The sequence below is a fragment of the Rhinatrema bivittatum genome, unplaced genomic scaffold (genome assembly GCF_901001135.1).
Source record: "Rhinatrema bivittatum unplaced genomic scaffold, aRhiBiv1.1, whole genome shotgun sequence".
Classification (NCBI taxonomy): Eukaryota; Metazoa; Chordata; class Amphibia; order Gymnophiona; family Rhinatrematidae; genus Rhinatrema; species Rhinatrema bivittatum.
In genome coordinates, this window is record NW_021820845.1 from 38300 (window position 1) to 50085 (window position 11786).

Here is an 11786-nt window from a genome sequence, read left to right on the forward strand (position 1 = left end):
AAGTGCTGATCAGAGAACCTTCATCAACAAAATAGATATTACTGACTGCATCGAAAAAAAAAATTGTACCTCCATGCACAGTTCAGAAATACATATGGAGAACAATATTCAGAGACCAATATTCAAAAAAATCATGAGCTCCTAAATTTGGGCACCTGATTCACTATGTGTTTTTCCCATACACACAGAATGGAAGAAAAGCCTTAGTAAATCAGGCCCTAAATTAGGTACCTATGTCATTAAAACATAGAACACTAAAATGCACCTAAATTTAGGTCCCTAAAACTTAGGAGTTCTAATTTTAGGCCTGCTACTCATTTTCCTAGGTTTAGGCTCCAGAGTTAAGTTCCTAGTGCTGAAAATCACTGCTGAGCAACTCACTTTCAGGCCGATACAGTAAGGACGCGTAAGAAAAAGTGCGGCAGTGCCGGGCGCCCGCTCGTTTGCCGCGCGCACAATTTGGTTCACATACCGCTCGATATAGTATTCAAATGAGATGCAAATGCAAGCCGCGTCCAAAGCGCGTCTGTGAATCGGTAGGCATGCGCAATCCATTTTACTGTATAGAGCGGTATACGGCGCCTATACAGTATCCTGGGTGCGCTGGTACCTGTCATTTCAAATGTCATTCCACCAGGTAAGTTCTTTTCTACAGACCCCGCTGCCTTGAGCGTCAGGCTGGACGACCAAGCCGCGACCTCGGACGTCCGGCTTGGGCGTCCAGCCGGGCGCTCAAGGCAGCGGCAGGAAGGCCCATACAGGAAACCCTATTATTTACAGTATTTATGCTACTCACCCTCTAGTTCTTTGGAGGGCCACAGGGAGTCCTAGTTGTTGCTGCTCAAGGCTTTAAGGCAGCGGGAGGTCGCGGCGACCGTTCATGGACAGATTCCTGGAGGGAGAGACGAGACGAAGCTAGAGGGTCTCCCTGAACCAGCGAGATGGGCCGCGACCTCCCGCTGCCTTAAGCCTTGAGCAGCAACAACTAGGACTCCCTGTGGCCCTCCAAAGAACTAGAGGGTGAGTAGCATAAATACTTTAAATATAGATAGTAAATAATAGGGTTTCCTGTATTGACCTGGCCAGGCACTTAGGACAGGGTTTAAGTATTTTCACATGAACGGACGCCGCGACCTCCCTGCTAAACTGCCCCGCCACGCTCGGGGAGCAGAAGGGAAGGCTTTTGGGGTTTCCAGCTTCCCTCTCCTCGCGGGGGGGGGGGGGGGGGGGAGGGGTTGTCGCCTGCAGAGAAGGTTGAAGGAGGGATCCAGAGGGGGGCGAAGATACAGCTCAAGGCAGCGGGAAGCTGACTGAACACCACACTAACGCCAGGGTCAGGGTAGGCGGTAAACTTGCAGGTTAAAAAGGCGATAATCTGGGCGCACGTTACTGGATCGGAGGGGATAGCTAATCCGATCATTAACATAACATATATACATGCCGCGGGCGGAAAGCGACATGCGTCGATTTCAAGAAGCGGTAAGGACGCGTAAAACCGGATACTGAATCGCGGGTTTGCCTTATGCGTCCAAATTGTGCGTCCAAAGCGGGTTAGAAACAGGGTAACTGCGGCCGCGCTTTACTGTATCGGCCTGTTTATAGGCTCCTAAATTGAGGAGCTCAAAACCTTTGAAAATTGACCTCAAAGTGTTTAGGTGCCTAACATGGAATTAGGCTCCTAAATTGGTTCTTTTGAAAATGTACTAGGACTGCTGAGTCCCTAAATTTAGAAGGTCTCCTTATTTGGATTCTTTGCCTCACTGGGCTCGAAGCTAGGTTTTAAATGATTTAGACTGAATTGTCCTTTTTTTTTTTTTTCTTTTCCTGTTGTAGTTTGCTATTTGGAATTGAACTTTTTGCTTTTAAATGCTGCTGGGGGTTGAGGTGAGAGAGGAGTTTGTAAACATTATGTTATTGTGCATTTTCAAATATGGACATGGTGTAATCAGAGCCATATATCACTGTTGTTTTTATTACATTAAATTCCTTAAGCACTTCACTCCTTCCTGTGAATCTGGGGGGGGGGGAAAAAAAAAGGATAAATCTTACAGCACCTGCAACAAGAAGCAGGTATGTAACTCTGGGTTACAGCCTTTTTTTTGTACTCCAGATCAAGTTACTCAGCACTTTCAAGACTGCTGCAGAAATTCTTCCTCTGTTGCACTAATGAAAAAAAGAGGGCGTTTTCTTACTTCAGTCAGATGGCAAGAATATGCTAATCAGTGAGACTATGTGCTACAGACATCCTGTCAGACATCTGCCTTCCTCAGCAGCAGGCCTAGAGCTGCCACGTGATTCAGTTCAGGGAGGTCTAAATTTCCGACCGTGCCAGCAGAGCTGATTACAAATGGTGGGAGGCAGGGGCTAAGAATGGAATGGAATGTAAGCTCAAATATTGGGACTAGACCGAATTTTCCACACTCAAAACAGGACACTTGGCAGCTCTGCAGGCCAAAGTCAGGTGAAGACACTCCCAGACGTACAGGCCAACGCAATAAGACGCAAGCTGAAAACGGGCGCTAGTAGTGAGTGTCCGTTTTCCCAACACGCGCTCATCTATAATCCTCTGTGCGCCCGATGCAGTATTTAAATGAGAGTGAAATTGGGGCAGAATGAAAAAAGGGCACATTGAGGGAGAATTGTGCGTTTGTGGCCCTCAAAGGGAGTTGGTTGCAATGGGCGCTTAATACAAGCGTCTGTTTTGAGAGCGCTTCTTTTTGGTTATATTGCCATGTTTCATAGACATTGCTGATGAAATGTATTATATCAGGTGCCCATTGCTACAGGCATTTAAAGTAGTGCACTTTTTTTTAATCGGATCAATATATATATTTTTTTTTATTCCACCAGAAGCAGTAAATTCAAGAGTCGGGATGATACGAGAGAGGAGGACACATTTATCACACTACAGAGAACCATATTTTTTAATGTTTCTCATGAGCCCTTGATTATAAATTAACTTTACTCCAACTTTAGTCGGAGTTAAATTCCCCGTGTTAAAAAAATGTGCGTTGGGCACCCAGCCTTTGAGCGCACTTTTCTGCATTGGGGGATAATAGCTAATGCCTTCATCTACATGGAATTTGAATACATTGGGCGCGATCCAATACACTTTTGTTAGAGCAGGTGTTTCAGATACACTAATCTCCTTCCTGCATCGGATGTTATTATTGCACACCAGAAACGTGCAACCCAATTGCAAGTTAACCCGTGTGCTAGCTTGGTCGCACATTTGGGCAGATTTTAAAAGGGCCGTATGTGCGCCCATAAACTTGCGTATCTCTTACATGCATAGGTTATAAAATATTCTTTATGCAGACATATCTTAATGTGTGCTTGGAGGAGGGAGAGCGAGAGTGCCTCTTTATAAGGCTCATTCTGATACTCTATATATGGACCACTGTAAGGGGACACTTTGCTTCAGGGTGAGTTTTTGGGAGGTGGGTTGGGGGGTGATGTAACTGACATATTCAGAGGTATCCATTGTAAAATTGACATCAGTAAAGAATTTTAGACCTTATAAGTGATGAAAATTCTAACAAGAAGAGTTGATCTGTATCCTGCAGTCTCTGCTAGCTGCATTGTACAAATCAACTCCTTTTCATCACTTATAAGGTCTAAAATGTACGCACACCCTTCCTAGCTATTAAAAATTTGCATAGCTCCCGCACGCCTACTTCCACGTGTGTGTGGCTCTTTTTGCATGCACAAGGCTTTTAAAAATCTACCTGTCAGAGAGTAGCTCTGGCACTTTGATAAACTTTGCTTGCTGCCTAAAGCGGAGAAAGATGCTGAAAACCTTGATTGTACATGCGCAACGAGAATGTCTCGGGCTCCCACTGAGAGACTGAGGGTCTGCTACAATCGACTCCCTGTCAAAGTCTCTCTCTCTCTTTCCCTCGTTCTTGTGGCTGTTATAGCCTTACTTCTTCCCTGAAGTGTCTGAAGGTAGAAACAGGTTAAAGGAACAAGATTAAAGATCCAGGTCATCCTGCAAAGACCGTCCACCCTGACAGGGCTAAGGATTGTTAAGCAGAACGTTAACTCCTTCTAGAGCTCTAGCATCAGAAAACTTCCTGTTCAGCTCAAACAGACAAGCATAAACCACAATTTAGCCCTGCAGCTTCCCTATGCTACACAGACCAAGAGACCTATACCATCTAAGGTGAAGCTATCTTTTGGCTTTGAAAACTGAAGTGTAGCTGCTGTTGTACCTGTTTCCTGCTTTTACAAATTGTTCCTTTGCTATTAAAAACTTCCAAAAGAAACCCTGCTTTCAACTCCACGATGGCGTAGCTGAGCTGTACTGCAATTTCATCCACCCCAGTCTCCCACAAACCCAAAACTTATCAAGTGAGAAAGACAAAATTTGGGGTGCAATTCTCAGGTGGTGTGAAAACATCTGAATAAGGGACCTGTGTGGTCTCAAATGCTCATGGACAGCGTCAACTGTGGATAGTCCAATAAAAGGTATTGATAAGCTATAAATAATCCAGTAATACCAGAGACAAATGTCGTGGAGTCCAGTAGTACAAGCCCATTGGCACTTGGCAATTCTTGCTGAATACAGTCTTGAGCAGTCTAGAAGGTGGAAAGGGGGACTTTTATTTTTCCAGTTTTGATCCCAGCTGTTTCCTCCTCTTTTGGGCTTCCATCTCGGTCAGAACTAGGGCTCAGCTCTGGTACCACGAGAGCCTTCATTCAGAATTGTACTGAAATATTTCCTCTATTTTTATATTCCTCTCACAGCTCTCTCTTAGTTCAATCCTCGGCCAGGAGACATGAACCAGGGCCCCTGCTGCAACCTTACAGTCATATGAGTCCTAAATCTGGTCTCTTGGTTTCACCATTGCACGGTGGTGGTGAACACTGCCTCTGCAGAGTCCCCAGGCCTGGCTGGCCTAGGCAGCAGAATTCTAGCCTAGGGCTTGAAGCCAGGACCTCTCTGCATGATGGTGTTACCATTATACTGGTGTGGGTTATAGAGATTCTCTGACATTTGCCATGCCTTCACATCTATGCTCATATCAGTGGTACGGAATGAGTCCAACTGCTCCCACCCATATTCTAGTTCTTTGGATCTTGTATTTTTTTTTTTAAAGGCATAGAAATAAAAGTTCAACAAACAAAAAAGTATACTTTTTTTATGGGACTAACTCAGGTCCCTAAACTATGGCCTGAGGGTCGGATGCAGCCCCAGGCAACAGTGGCAGAAAGAGCTTGATCCAGCCTCAGCAGCGATGACAGGAGGAGCTTAATCTAGCTTGCAATGGTGGCAGCAAGAGTCAATTTTGCTGCTATAGCCTGTTCAGCTACTTGAAGTCGAAGTGCGAGTTGCAACACATCAGGAGCAAGACCACCACTGACTGGCTGCATTATGCAATGCTGGTGTTAGTGCTACTTGTGCAGGTGGAGTCACTTGGGCTGAAGACATGGAGAGAGGCTGAAGCAGCACAGCCATAAAGAGTTTTTGACTGCTGTGAAAAGTGGGTGCAGGCCATGGGGAGGGAGGCACTAGTAGTAGTAGTGAGTCATGGGTTCTGCAGGAATACCAGGGAAAGCCAGGTAAGGCTGGAGCTCTCAGCCGTGCCACTATCTCTTCGGAGCTGAGGGGAAGAGGGGCATGGACATTGTTGCCTAAGGATATGCAGGCTTTGGAGGTGCAGTGTGCAGAAATTTTCATTAACATAAGCCGGAAACCAAGTGTCTCCCTGGCTTATCGTCTCCAGAGAGGTTGTTTTGCTCACACCTTGAATTTGGTATGTTGCATGAGGGGGAAATGAGAGGAAGGGAAAAGGAAGATTGGGTAGGGACAAGGGATTTGAAAGTGGAGAGCAAGAGTGCATGGGGGCTATGAGTGAGCAAGTATACATCACACACACAAACATCCCATCCCTCCACCTACCCCACCCCCTACTTCCCTGAAGAGGAGACAGGGGGCAAGTTTGCTATGGATGTGGCAGGGTTGCCAACTTTGGAGAAATCTAGAAATTACTGATACTGTATCTGCTAAACATTTGAAAAACCTGCCTTCCCCCTTCCCAAGCACTTCAAATCACCAAACCCAAACCCTTCTCAGCAAACACCTCTCCCTCCATCCCACCAGCTAAGCAATCTTTGAGAACCACACACTCTCTCCCCAGCCCTCTTGCTGATTTGAAATGTCTTAAGTGGCCATTTTCTTAAAATGTTTGGGGACTCCTGTGTTAGAATGATAAGAAGGTCACTGATACAGTGATCTAATCCTGAACACAGAGGTATTGCTTTTCTCCAAGTACAAGCAGGGTAGTCATTCCACACTCGTGGGTAATATCAAATGAGCCCAGACTGGATACAACTTAGAAAGCTTTCCAGAACTTTCTCCATGTTCTACTGAGCATGTATGGATTGTCTCGGTGTCATTAGCATCATGTGGGAATCCCTTCAGTTATTTTTGTCCTATGTACCCAACAAAGCTTGAGACTGTGATTTTTTCCTACCTGTAAAAGGATGTTTTCTGCTGGTCTCCAGCATTTTCTAGCTTTAGACCTTTAATTAGATTTTTCATCCTTTTTCAGATTTATATTCTTTTTTTGTGGTCACAACTGTGCATTGGTATCATAGTGCATCAGATGGTATCATTTAGGATTTTGACTTTTTCATCACTGAGTCATTTGAATTTGCATCAACTATTCAGCAATGTCAAAGATGGGTGCCAGTGGCTTCAAAAAGGGCACCAGATATAGCCATATGTTGTCAGTGACTGACACACATGATGTCTGCATGCGGTCCCTGGGATTTCAGCATAACAACGTGGGGGTGTGACATCTGCCGAAAGATGTCATCCAGGGGTCTGAGACTTCGGAAAGAGCATCTTGAGCAAAATGTTTGCATGTCTTCAAAATCTGATCCATTGACATTGGTATTGAAGGACCCTGGAGCGGCACCAAACATTGGTGGTGCATCAACACTGGGGGAGCATCACTCATCGCTGGGGTCAAGCACTGGTAGGAAGCATAGGAGTAGACACGCTTTTGCTCCTCCCTTTTGATGAAAGCAAAGGTTTCCATTTCATTGGTATAAGCATCAGGGGTTACCAATTTGAGGCATTGGATGAAGACCAAGAAGCATTAGCATCAGTCCTAGTTAGTGTGCGATGCTGAGAGCAGGAAGGTATAGACAGCTGCTGTTCATTCTCCCAAGCATTCCTGCAGAGAAGGCCGCTCACCTTCCAGAGAGTAAGCAGGGTTGCATCAGTCTTCAGGGGTCCAAACCTTGACCCACTGATATACCTCTCATGTCCCAAGATGATATCACCTCTCCTCCTGCTGGCATCAGGAATATTTCAGAAGGAGTTGAACAGATTAATTCAAGAGATGATTGCTATTTGCCTTGTTCTGGTGTATCAGCAGTGGTGCAGACAGAGGTTCAGCCTATCCTTGAATCTTCCAGAACACTTGACAGCATTGCATCAGAATTGATGCTTCAAGGGGCATCGGTAGTGATACAGGCTATTCTGATGTCATTATCAGGTACATTGGATGAGGAAACTTCCTCAATACATCATACTGCAACAGTGTCTAGGTTCCCCCAGTCATCTTAAGAGACCTATCTGAAGCCATGGCTTAAAAGCAGGTGCTTACTCAGTCCACCTCACCACTTTACATCTCTGGTTTGGAGACTGAAGTTTCATGAGATTATGGATATGAAGACTTCTCTGAACAGGAGGAGTGTACTGGCCTCCCTTTGCTCAACAGGCATTGAGGATATTTCCTTCAAAAGATCTCTTTGCAGAATTTATTAAGAGAATGGTGGAAGCTATTCCATTTAATTTGGAGGAGGCTGAACCCTGGGCACATATGTTGGATCTCCTCCAGTTTCTCAAAGCCTCTAAGGATCTTGTGTTAGTGCCTATTCATGAGATCTTGAGAAAGCTACAGGTGAGAATGTGGGAAAATCTCCTCACGATACCTCTTGGGATACAAAATCCCTCTACACTATCTCTGACTTTTTTTTTGTTTGTTTTAAACTTACATGAGCTTAACCCCTCCCATCTGAGTACAGAGACAGTCTCCTCTGTGGGGGGGAGAGAGTATCTGTCGTCACTGCCACGCTCGGCTTCCTGCACCTGCTGCCTTTAAGCTGTTCAATCAGCTAAGTCCACGCCAGTGGAAAACCAGCTACCGTACCAAGGCACACATTTGAGGGACCACAGAAATCACCTCAGGATTTCTCAACTGGGTGAGGGACCATCTGGTATTGCCACAGGAGAGCAGGGCTTTTTTCTTTTCTTCTCCTAAAATCTGAAGCAATCCCCATAGGGAGATGCACGTCCACCATCTGCTGGAGATGGAGAATACTGGCAGGCTGATGTTGCTGTAGGAGTATATATACTGTGACGTCAGCTTGCTCTGTCTCCATCTGTTGTCAGAGGTGCATAACCCACTGGTCTGTAATCCATCTGACTACATGCTAGGAAATTAAGATTTTGGCACCCATAGGCAGGACTGTAGGATGAGGTCAGGGTTCTCTCCCTGGGAGCATGGACAGCAGGGGAGGGTTGTTTGGCCAGTGTCACAGTGATGCTTCTTTGAAATGCTAGTAGAACATGGCCCTAAATTTAGTGGCAGAAGGCTTCTTTAGGCCTGGTTATTTGGTAGGGGTGTGCATTCGTTTTGAACGCATATGTAAAACGCAACTTTTTTTTTTTAACTTAAAAAAAGTGATGATGCGCAACACATCACATTTTCAACTTATTCAACATAGCTACGTTGAATACGTTGAACCTAAATAAACACTTAAACCCCCCACCCTCCTGACCCCCCCAAGACTTACCAAAACTCCCTGGTGGTCCAGCGGGGAGTCAGGAAGTCATCCCTGTATTCCTTTGCGAGGAGCACGTGACGTCGGCGTCACGTCGGAGTGACGCCGACGTCACATGTTTCTCCGCGCCTCCGCTCCGGGACCCCCGTTGGACCCAACCGGAACTTTTGGCCAGCTTGGGGGGGTCAGGAGGCCCCCCCAAGCTGGCCAAAAGACCCCCCCAAGCAGGCCAAAAGTTCCGGTTGGGTCCAACGGGGGTCCGGGAGCGGAGGCGCGGAGAAACACGTGACGTACGCGTCACTCCGACGTGACGCCGACGTCACGTGCTCCTCGCAAAGGAAAACAGCGATGGCTTCCTGACTCCCCGCTGGACCACCAGGGAGTTTTGGTAAGTCTTGGGGGGGATTAAGGAGGGTGAGGGGTTTAAATTTTTATTTAGGGAACCGGTGAACGTATGGACAGACCCTCAACTTATGGAATTCTCCATATGTCCATATTGAACGAAATCAACCCTCAACTTCAACTTATCAACTTATCAACGCAAACTTTTTGTCTGCACATCCCTATTATTTGGTGCTTTCAAAATGTGGCTCCCTGGACAGTTACCTAGGTTGCCTGTGCCTAAATCTGTGCCTGGGATCAATGATGGGTCAATTTACAGAGTGAAAAGGAAGGAACATATAGGAAATGGGAGAATGAGGTAGAAAAACAATGTTAAAAGTCATATTTGCAAATGCTCACGGTCTATCAAAGTCATTGACGTGGAAGCCACCACAGTGGAAGAGAACATGAATGTGGTTGCAGTCACTGAAAAATTGTTCCATGCTGGTATATATTCTTTTCAGAAAGGACATGATAGGTAGAAAAAAAAAGGGGGGAGGGCAGATGAAGAATAACTTTATATGTTAAGAAAAATATTAAAAGTCATAAAATGAGCAATGTGCAGCTGAGTTTATATGGATTGAAGAAACCTAAGGGATAATAGCTTTGTGGGTGTAATCTATAAGTCAGCACCTGAAAAGGGAAGAGGTAGATATAGGCATGACAAAAGTCATTCAAAAGGATGCCATGCAAAGATAAGGGGTCTTTTTTAATGATAACCTAAATCTCCCAGCTGTAGATTGAAGAATGTCAGCCACTGGCTGAAGCAGATGTATGGGAACTACTGGCATTCTTGCATCCACTTTCTGCTTTGTATGTGACTCACAATAAATCAAAAACAAGAACCCAGAAGAATTGAAGTTATTTCTAGGAATGATCATTCTCAGAAATGTTTATTATTATTTATGGCTTTTGTTCCACAGAAATGCTAAACAGGTGACATAAAATGCATGAGGGGGTTTCCTCCTGCAATTTGATCATTTTGACGTTGACACCTAACAACACACACACACACACAGAAACGTGGCTTCCCAAGAAGTGATGTGGCTTCCCAAGAAGTGATGTGGCTTTTAACCATACTAAATGACAAGTCATTTAGTATGGTTAAAAGCCACATCTGAGACATGGCATTATGACAGTTACATGTCCCTGTTGCCCAACTGTAGCTAATTCTCATGTTGTAAGATCAGAGATCTCAGAAGAGAGAGAAAATCACTGAGAAGAGAAAAATCTCTTAGGGCCAGAATGAAGGATCAAACAAAAGAAAGAGCAAAAAGACCATTAGCCAGTTTGCTTGCACAAGATATTATAAGGAGGTATTATAAGGGCAACTAACCTTTTTTATTAGGAAAGTAAATCAAGGAAAAAGAGGCCACTATGGTTTTATAAAGAAGTAGCTGAAAAGATAAGGAAAAAAGGTTAGTATTCATAAACTACAAGAGATCGCAGAAAAAGGAAGACAGGTGACAATATCTGGAAAAGCTAAGAGATGCTGAGAAAGTAGTCAGGAATACACAGATGCAAATGGAAGTAAAAAAAAATAGCAAATATGATAAAACAAGGGGATGACTGATTTTTTTAGATTTGTTAGTGATAGGAGGAAGTGTAAAAATGTAAGACTCGGAGGTGAAAGGGAAAAATAAGTAGAAGCTGATGAGGAAAACGTATAATTGCTTAACTAGTTCTGTTCAATGTTCACTGAGGAAAGGGCAGGAGTAAGATAACATAAAATGAACACAAATAGGATTGGAAACAGTGTGTATGTGATAGGGATGGAAGGGATACATCTGAAGGTATTAAGGGAACATAGAGAAGTTCTGGCAGCTCTGTTGGCCTTTCTTTTCAAAGCTTTAGACAGGAATAGTTCTAGACACAGATGGATATCCTTCTTCATATAAGCCAAAGTAAGGAAGAGGCTGGAAATTACAAGCCAATTAGTCTCACCACTGTGAAAAGCAAATTAATGGAATCACTGCTAAAATAGAGGACAGTACTGTCTCTAGAATCCAATTGACTACAAGATAAGAGGCAGCATGGTTTTACCAGAGGTAGATATTGTCAGACACTTAATCAATTTTTTGATTGGTGACCAGAGAGCTAGATCAGGGGAGTGCGCTAGATAGGATTCAGTAGGGCCTTTGACATGGTTCTGCATAGGCAACTCATACATAAATTAAGTGCCCTTGGCATGTACATGAAAGTGACTGACTGGTTTAGAAAATAGTTGAGTGGAAGGTAACATAGAATAGTGTAAATGGAATTCACTCTGAGGAGAGGGGCATTACTAGTGATGTGCTGTAAGGATTGGTCATTGGACCGGTTCTTTTCAATATTTTTGTAGTGCCATTGTAGAAGGATTGTTGGGAAAAGTTTGTCTTTTTACTAAATTGTGCAACAGGGTAGATAGGCAGGAAGGCTTGGGAAACATGAGGAATGATCTGGCAAAGCTCTGGGAATGGTTTCAAATTCGGCAGCTAAGACTTAATGCTAAAAATAATGCAGAGTCATGCATTTGGGCTGCAAAACCCAAGGGAGTGATACAGTATGGAAGAACAGGATCTGGGGGTGATCACATCTGATCTTAATGTGGCCAAACAAGTGGA